The sequence below is a fragment of the Spermophilus citellus genome (genome assembly GCF_964194105.1).
Source record: "Spermophilus citellus genome assembly, chromosome: 15".
Taxonomy (NCBI): Eukaryota; Metazoa; Chordata; class Mammalia; order Rodentia; family Sciuridae; genus Spermophilus; species Spermophilus citellus.
Window position 1 is genome coordinate 59,542,299 of NC_138195.1, and position 8,634 is coordinate 59,550,932.

An 8,634-nucleotide genomic window follows, 5' to 3' on the forward strand; every position below is an offset into this window, starting at 1 on the left:
CAAAGTGATGTCTCGTGGTTTGGGTTTGCATTTCCCTGATGAGTAATGTTGAGCAACTTCACTTGCGAGTTCACTATCTGCTTATCTTCACCAATGAAGTTTCTGCTCAAGTCATTTATACATTTATTTTATTAGGCTGTTTGTCTATTCACTGAGTATATATAAATTCTAGGTAAAAGTCCATTATAAGTATTATTTATATTTTCAAAAATCTGTTCATCACCAGAAATGCTGGCCATGATTTGAGAAGAAAAAAGAATATGCAACAAAAGTCATAAGCTACAATATCACTATTTTTAATATTTAAAATCTATACCCAGAAAAATAATGTTGGGAAACCAACAAAAATACTAATAATATACTACTCTTTAAACTTATATTACACATAATATAAATTTACAAAGTTCTGCTATATTACTATGTTCCAGTAATATACAGTTCTAAACATAAAATAATAATGCTCACAGATAAAATAGAAACTCTAAAAACTATATATATTCAAAGGAAATGATTGAAGAGCCACAAGGGGAATAAAACGAGACAGAAATTAATAGAACACTCTATCATGTCCTTGCTGTTTGGAAAGATTTAATAAGCAAAGTTGATTCAATAATAACCAAAGTCCCTGAAGGATAGCATATAGAAACTAATTTTAAAAATTGAGAATATAAATAAATGAATAAAAAGCATTGAGAATAAATGGGAATACAATATTTTAAAATTATTGACTCATACTTTAAATGGGTGAATTGCATATTTGAATTACATATCAATAAAGCTGTTAAAGAATAATCAGGAAAAAATTTTTAAGTCAAAAGAAAAAATAAGGTAAAAAAACAGTGGAAAAAACATGGTTTTGGTGTTTACAGCATATTGAGTGAAAATTATTGTTAGGAAATATTATGAAAAATTTTCTGTTCTTTTTCGTTTTTGTTTTCCAGTGCTGGAGACTGAACGCAAGGCCTCATGCATGCTAGGCACATTCTCTACCACTGAGCCACATCCCCAGCTCCAGATATTTCATTTTTGTCAGATATTTTCATTTTCTATTAAAAGAAAAACTTTGGACAAATGAAATTTAACAGAGTTTAAATGAGCAAAGAAAGATTCATAAACTGGGCTGGTTCCTCTGGTTCCTCTAGTTCCTCAGAACCAGAGCGGATTTAGGGAGGATCTCCTTTGCAATGTCATCTGAAAGGTTTTATGGACAAAAAAATCGAAAAAATGACACAGAGAAATGAGTGAGGTATAGAGAAAGCTGAGTTGGGTCCAGGTTTTTATTTGAACATGATTTGTACAGTTGGCCACCTGTGAGTGACTATAACTGGGTGCTGTGATTGGCTAGAACCCAGCAATGTGCTACTAGGACAACTTGCTAAAATAGGTTTAAGTTTTTTTAAACAGTAATGTTTATTCTACGAAGCTAACAATTACAGTAAACATTTTATTTAACAATGAAATGTGGGAAGATTTCGAAGAACAGAAATAAGACAGCTCTATCATCCTTCTGTCAGCACTTATATCGAGTAGTTGTATGGTATTCCTAGCCAGAGGAATCAAGCAAAAAATTGAAATAAAAACCATAAGTATTAGATGTAAGATATATAATCATACTTGTGTTTATTGAAAACTTAGAATAATCTAGAGATAAATTATTAGAATTAGTGAGTTTAGCATGGTTGCTGAGATCAAAAATCTTAATTCCTGCATACCAGCAAGAATAAAAAGATAAAACATTTTAACAATATTATCTACAATAACATAAAAAAAATCAAATGTCTATGAAAACTTGATGAACTATGTACATGACCTCTATATATCATATTACAAACATTATTTAGGGAAGAGTTTAAAAAATGGAAGAATATATCATGTTGACCAATTAAAGGGCACGGAACATTAAAAGTGTTGATTATTCCTTGAATTTGACTTATGAGCTCAATAATGCCAATCAAAATCACAATACACTTTTTTGGGGGGCATTAGAAAACTGATTCTAAAATTTATATGAATATGCAGTGTCCAAATAACTAAGATATTCTTTTTTTTTTTTAATCTGGGGATCCAACCCAGAGCCTCATAATGCTCAGCAACTGAGCCACACCGCCAGCCCAAGACACTCCTGAAGAACAGACCCAGGACTTATTCAACAAAATATTGACTTCTTAAAATTAAGAAATGGTAGTATTAATATAAAGATTGTCAAATTGACCAAAGTAAAGAAGGACCTCAGAAACAGACCCAAACATATACAGACACTTAATTTATCCCTGAGGTGGTACAATGAACCAATGGGAAAAGGATAGTTTTTACAATAAATGGTGCTAGGATGATTGGATATCCTTATGGAAAAAAAAAAGAAAGAGGGGCTGGGGATGTGGTATCGCGCTTGCCTAGCATGCATGTGGCCCGGGTTCGATCCTCAGCACCACATACAAACAAAGATGTTGTGTTCGCCAATTCTCTAAAAAAAAAAAAAAAAAAGAAAGAAAGAAAGAAAGAAACTTGGACCCTATGTCATAACTTAAAAATCAATGTTGAGTGATTTCTAGATCTAAGTGTGGAAGGCAAAATAATAAAACTTGTAGAAAATAATAGAGTATCTTCATGATCTCAAGGCATGGAAAAACATTTAAAACAAGATACAAAAGCACTGATATAAAAGAAATCAAACCCACTTCATTTAATAACATCAAAATTAGAAACTTTGGTAGAGACAACCTGCACAATGCAAGAACACTAATCCAAAATAAGGATTAATTTCCAGAATGTATAAAGAACTCGACTTCATAGCAAAACAAAACATAAAACAATCACAAAACCAGTCTGATTAAAAATGAGCAAATGATCTGAATAGAACTTTCTCAGAAGTTAGACAAATGACCAACAAGTACATAATAAATGCTTAAAATAACTAATTATCAGGGAAACGCAAATCAAAACCAGCTGAAATGGCTACAATCAAAAATGGCCAAAAATAACAAATGAGGGCAAATATGAGGAGAAAGTGGGGCTTTCATACACTGTTGCTGAGAATGTAAATTGTATAGCTATTATGGTAGAGTACTGTGGTTCCTCAAAAAAAAAAAAAAACCAACTAGAAATAGAACTATTATATGATCCAGTTATCTCACTTCTGGGTATATATACAAAGGAAATGAAATTGGAATATCAGAGATATCTTCACTCCCATGTTCACTGCAGCACTGCTATAATAGCCAAGACAAAAAATCAATCTAGGTAATAGCCCCAATCAAGAAAAAACCTCAAAGTCCATAAGCAGTAGAATGGATAAATAGCAAAGCATCATGCAGTATTATACAGCATTGAACATGAAGGATGTATGCTTACATACATGAAGAATAAATCTCAAAACATAATATGCAATGAAGGAAGCCAGAGACAAAGACTATTTCCTTTCTGATTTCTTAGATTACATATATGTTGCATGGTTGGGTGGTAAAAGCAAAAGCAAAGAAATAATTGCCAAAGAAGTCAGGGAGAAAGAGGCACTGTTTTGGAAGGACCGCACGGGAAGATTCTGGCAGGGCTGGTATGCTAGGTACTAGTTTATGGCCTCGCAGCTCCAAATCCATCTTTCCCTAAATTATGCTCACCCTCAAATCCCCCAAACGGCTCTTTAACGTCGAGAAGGATGTTGAACAGTAGAGGGCGCTGGAGACACCCTTGCCAAAGGGCGATATTATTCTTGTGGTGCAGGCACACAGCCATTAGGGCGGTTCTCTGCCAAGACCCCGAGCCCAGCACGCGCGGTCCCGGTCCCTGCAACCTCGAGGCCCTGCCTGCCTTGTCAGTAGTGTCCCTCCTGCCCGGGACACCATGCACTCTAGGCCCCATTCCCGCAGTATCCTCACTCCCTCCACTCCATCTATCCCTGCCTGGAAGTTTGTCAATCAGCAAATTGGAAGCAGATGATCAAAAAACAAAGAGCCATCAGAGAGGCTGGTCATTTATCAGATTTAAACTCTTCATCAATGGAAATGAATAGATTATTTACACAGAAAGAAGGGTGGGAGGAAGCAAGGAGGAAGAAAGGGAAGAAAGAAGGTAATATTGAGTATGCATAGCCTAACCCGCAATTAAAAATGGACAAATAGAAGAGGCTTCATCAAAGAGGCACTAAAGACCCTTGAACAGATCCCACACCGGGTTGCAGTGATGTGAAAGCACAACAGGTTGTCTCCATTATTAATTTATTTAGAGCTCTCTATGACCATAACATTTTTTATTTATTTATTTATTTATTTATTTATTTTTTATTGGTTGTTCACAACATTACAAAGCTCTTGACATAACATACTTCATACATTGGACTGAAGTGGGTTGTGAACCCCCAATTTTACCCCAAATGCAGATTGCAGAGTCACATCGGTTACACTTCCACAATTTTACATAATGTCCTATTGGTATGACCATAACATTTTTGAACATCTGGAATCAGATTTGAATTCCAGCTCCTCTGTTTCCTAGCTTTGGGGCCCTGAGAAATGGCATACCCTTCCTGATCCTCACATCTACATGTGGGGAGGTTCCTCCTGGGCTGCCCAGTAGATTTAACAATCTGATGTATAGAGCTCTCTTGCAGTTGCCAAGGATTGGTTCCTTCCTCCTGGGTTTGACAGTCATTGCACTTTGAGAAATGTAATTAATTCCTCTTGAAATAAAGCTAAAGCAGGGAGGGGAAGTGATTTGAGTAAATTATTTCATATTAAATATTAGGAGGAAAACACAATAGATATATTATAATCTGTCTCCATAATAGCATACTAAATTCAATTAAGAAGTATATCCATTATGTTAAAAGAGCCAGGCTTATGGAATCTAATCAGCAAACCACTTCATTCTTTTTTGCTACTTAACCTATTCAGACCTGTTTAGCAGGTAGCTTCTCCCTGCCCCTTGAGTAAAATCTAGGGCAAGTCTTATGACTTTTTTTTTTTTTTTAAATCTCAAGACTGTTTTGATGACTATTAACTAACAAAAAATTTCTCCTGTAACTTCTTGCTCCAAAAAAATAGACTCTGTCCAGCACTTAGCATGTCCAATTTTATGTGGTTGTCTAAACATCCAACTTCAAGTTAAGCTTCCCCTTCATTCCTGCCCCCATGCTGGCATATGCCTGCATCTGACTGCAGCAGGTGATAAATTTGCAAGATTATTTCCTATTACTCTCTATTTTGTGCTTTCATCCCTCCTTCCCCAACTTGCTCATAGGGTGGATGATCATTCTGGAAGGCTCCAGGATGCTATAAGAGAAAGAGGTCACTCAGGGACAGGGAGGGCTCTAGATGAATAGTGCTGTCGTGAGCTGTAGTACTCTGTACTTCAAGAGCTCCTTTCACTGTGGATTGCTTCCCTATCTCTCTGTGACCTTGGTTTGCCCCAGAGCGTGTACTGGCACACAGCACCATTCCATCCCCTTTATAGGTTTTTATTACATTTTTCTGTAAATGGAAGTCTGGAAATTATATTTCCCAGACTCTGTAATGAACATAATTCCTGCTGACTCTCCCCAATGCAAGGTACTCAGGTGAGGTCAGAAAGCAGCAAGATGGTAAAAGTTGGCTTTTCTTCCTTTGACTCTGGTAATTGTAATAGTAGGATGCTCAATGCTCTTGCAATAATTTGAGGAGAGAATTCTAGAGTGAAAAATAAGGAAAAACATATTTGGCAAATGACTGTGCAAATTACAGTTCATCATCATTATGGGGTGCCAAATTGGCAGCAATGGCATTTAGGCTCCCACAGTGGCTTCATGGCAGGGGATTCCTCCTTGGTGACTACACCTGCATATGAGCACAAGTTCCTGAAGTTCTTGTCTCTAGGGAATGAATTATCCATGCTGATTTTCATCTCTCCTTGGAGCTGTGTCCATGGTTATGTGGCTTTGCAGTTACTCACAAAAGAAACATGGTTAACTTCCCTGCCCCTTGATTTTCAGCTAGGCTATGTGAACTTGCTTTGCCCAATGAGATATCAGGTGATGGAACATAAGAGAAGAGTGTAGAAATGTGTTTTCACATTGGAGCTTACCCTTTTAGCTTCTGCCTTCGCCATGGAAAGAGCTTTTCTTGGGTGGCTGCTGCCCCTTCAGCCTGTGCTCAGAGTTGTTTACTGTGGAGCAGGTCCATTGACTTCCATTAGGAGTCTAGCCCAGTGTTATGGTTTGGATCTGAAATGTCCCCAAAGTCTCATGTGATGAAGGCTTGTTCCCCAATGCAGTAATATCCAGAAGTGGGACTTTTGGAAAATGATAGGATCATGAAGGCTCTGACCTCATCAGGGGATTAATCCAGTTGATGGATTAATAATTTGAATAGACAGCTGGGAAGAGGAGGAAACTTTAGGCCGGTGGAATATGCTTGAAGGGAGTGGGTCCTTGGGGCCATGCCCTTTGGGACAATATCTTGCCTCTGGCCCCTTCCTCTTCCTCTGCTTTGTGCCTACCATGAGTTTTCCTCTGCTACATCTTTCTGCCATGACGCCCTTCTTCACTTCAGGCCCAGAGCAATGGAGCCAGCTGACTATGGACTGAAACCTCTGAAATCATGAGCCTTCAATAAACTTTCACTCCTTTAAGCTGTTTATGTCAGGTATTTTGGTCATACTGAAGAAAAGGTGAGTAATCTACCCAGCCAGATCCAGAGCTTGAAAGTGAGTTAGTGGCCTACTCTAGATCATTCCACACTCAGCTGACCCATTGAGGCAGGAGACATAACTGCTCATATTGCATTGGGAGGTCGTGATTGTTATATGGCATCTCTACAAGCAACTTTCCCCCCCTTTGGTTTCACCAGTCTTATAAGAATTATGTGATTATCTCCTGTCACATGAAGTCATTCTCTATTGACAATTCTTTTGATGTTTGAGGCAGACTGATGTTCACGCTGAGACCAAGTGGAAAACTGAATGAAATGCAGAAAATCTTTTCTAAACTTATTGGAGAACTGCCAAGTTGACAAGCAACTGAAGGGCCGTGAAGAAGAAGGAAAGCACAAGAAGGTTAGTTGACATTCTATGAACCACTTTCCTCTTCAGGTTATTTGTTGATTCTGGTGAAGAGGCTGAGCACTTGGGCAGAAGGTCACAACTAAGGGCAGCAAAGGCAGCAGAGTCTCTGCAGCTGGAGAGAGAATAAACTGGAGACTGAGGTTGCCAAGGCATTTAGGACTGGAGGGGCCAAGGTGTCAGAGAGAAGGGGGGGACACAGAAAAGTCACTCTGATGCTTGGGGGTTGTCCCCTGGACATATTTGCTGAATTATTAAGCTGAGCAGGAAGCCTATGAAAGTCAGCAGGTTTTGGCAATGTTATAATATTTAAGAAATACAAATCAAAGTTCAGTACCCACAGAAGAAGAGAAGGCACGTACGTACCAGAGTTTTTGACTAGGATCTTTGCAGGATTACATTCTAGAAATGGGGGCAAACCTGAGGTAGAGATAGAGCCTTACAAAAACTGTAACCCAGACTCTAGTCAGTTCAGTATCAGATTAGAGTAAAATGACCCCTACAGGATGTGGTAATCCATCTCTGGAGGAATATGTTATCTAGTTAATTTCACTGGAACCACTATAATTCCTCAGCATTCAACAATAAATGATCAAGCACTCTTGAAAACATGACTAAAGAGGAAAAAACGTAACCCAATAAAATTGATCCACTAATGATCCAGATATTAATGCTGTAAAACACACCTGATTGAGAACATGGAAACATTCATCAAAGAATGCTAACTGATTAGGAGGAATCAGATGAAAGTTTAGAAATGGAAGATGAAGAATAATTGAAGAACTTAGTATAGATTTAACCACAGTTAGACCTGGCAGAAGAAAGAATTATTGAACTATAATACAAGACAGTTTAAAAACTCTAAACAGAATCCCAGAGATAAAGAGAATATATAGTGAAGAACATGAGAGATTTGTGGGAAATGGTGAAAATATCTAACATATGTTTAACTGAAATTTCAGAAGAAGTGGAGAGAAGGAAATAAGAGCAATACCTATCATTAAAGAAAATTAATTAAGAGGATGATAAATAGAAAATCGGGCTGAGTACTTTCTGAAACTGATGAGGTTTTATGATCCCAAAGCAGGATAAATAAGAAAATTGCATCAAGGCACACAGTGTTGAAAACGGAAGACAGAAAAAGGACACTCAAAGTAGCCACTGGGTGAGGACGGAGGACATATCACTTTCACAGGAGAAGCAACAGCATGGACAACCACTTGTCGAAGCAATGATCCAAGTGAGCAGACACTGAGATACCATTTTTAACTGCTGAAAGAAAAAAAAATATCAACCTAGAATTCTACATCCACAAAAATATGCTTTAAAAATGAATTTGGAATAGAAAATTCTATTCAAAATCACAAAAAGATATGCTGCCAGCATATCTTTACTCTAGGAAATACTAAAGGGAGTTCTCAGGGTAGAAATAAGATAGAATTCCAGAAATGCAGAAAAGAATAAAAATCAGCAGAAAAAATAAATATGTGCTTGAATATCAATGAATAGTGGTTGAACACAGTAATGACAGTAATGTCTTACTGGGTGTAAAAATATAAAAATGAATATTACCAGATAAATGAACATAAACACAAAAAAGAAGAA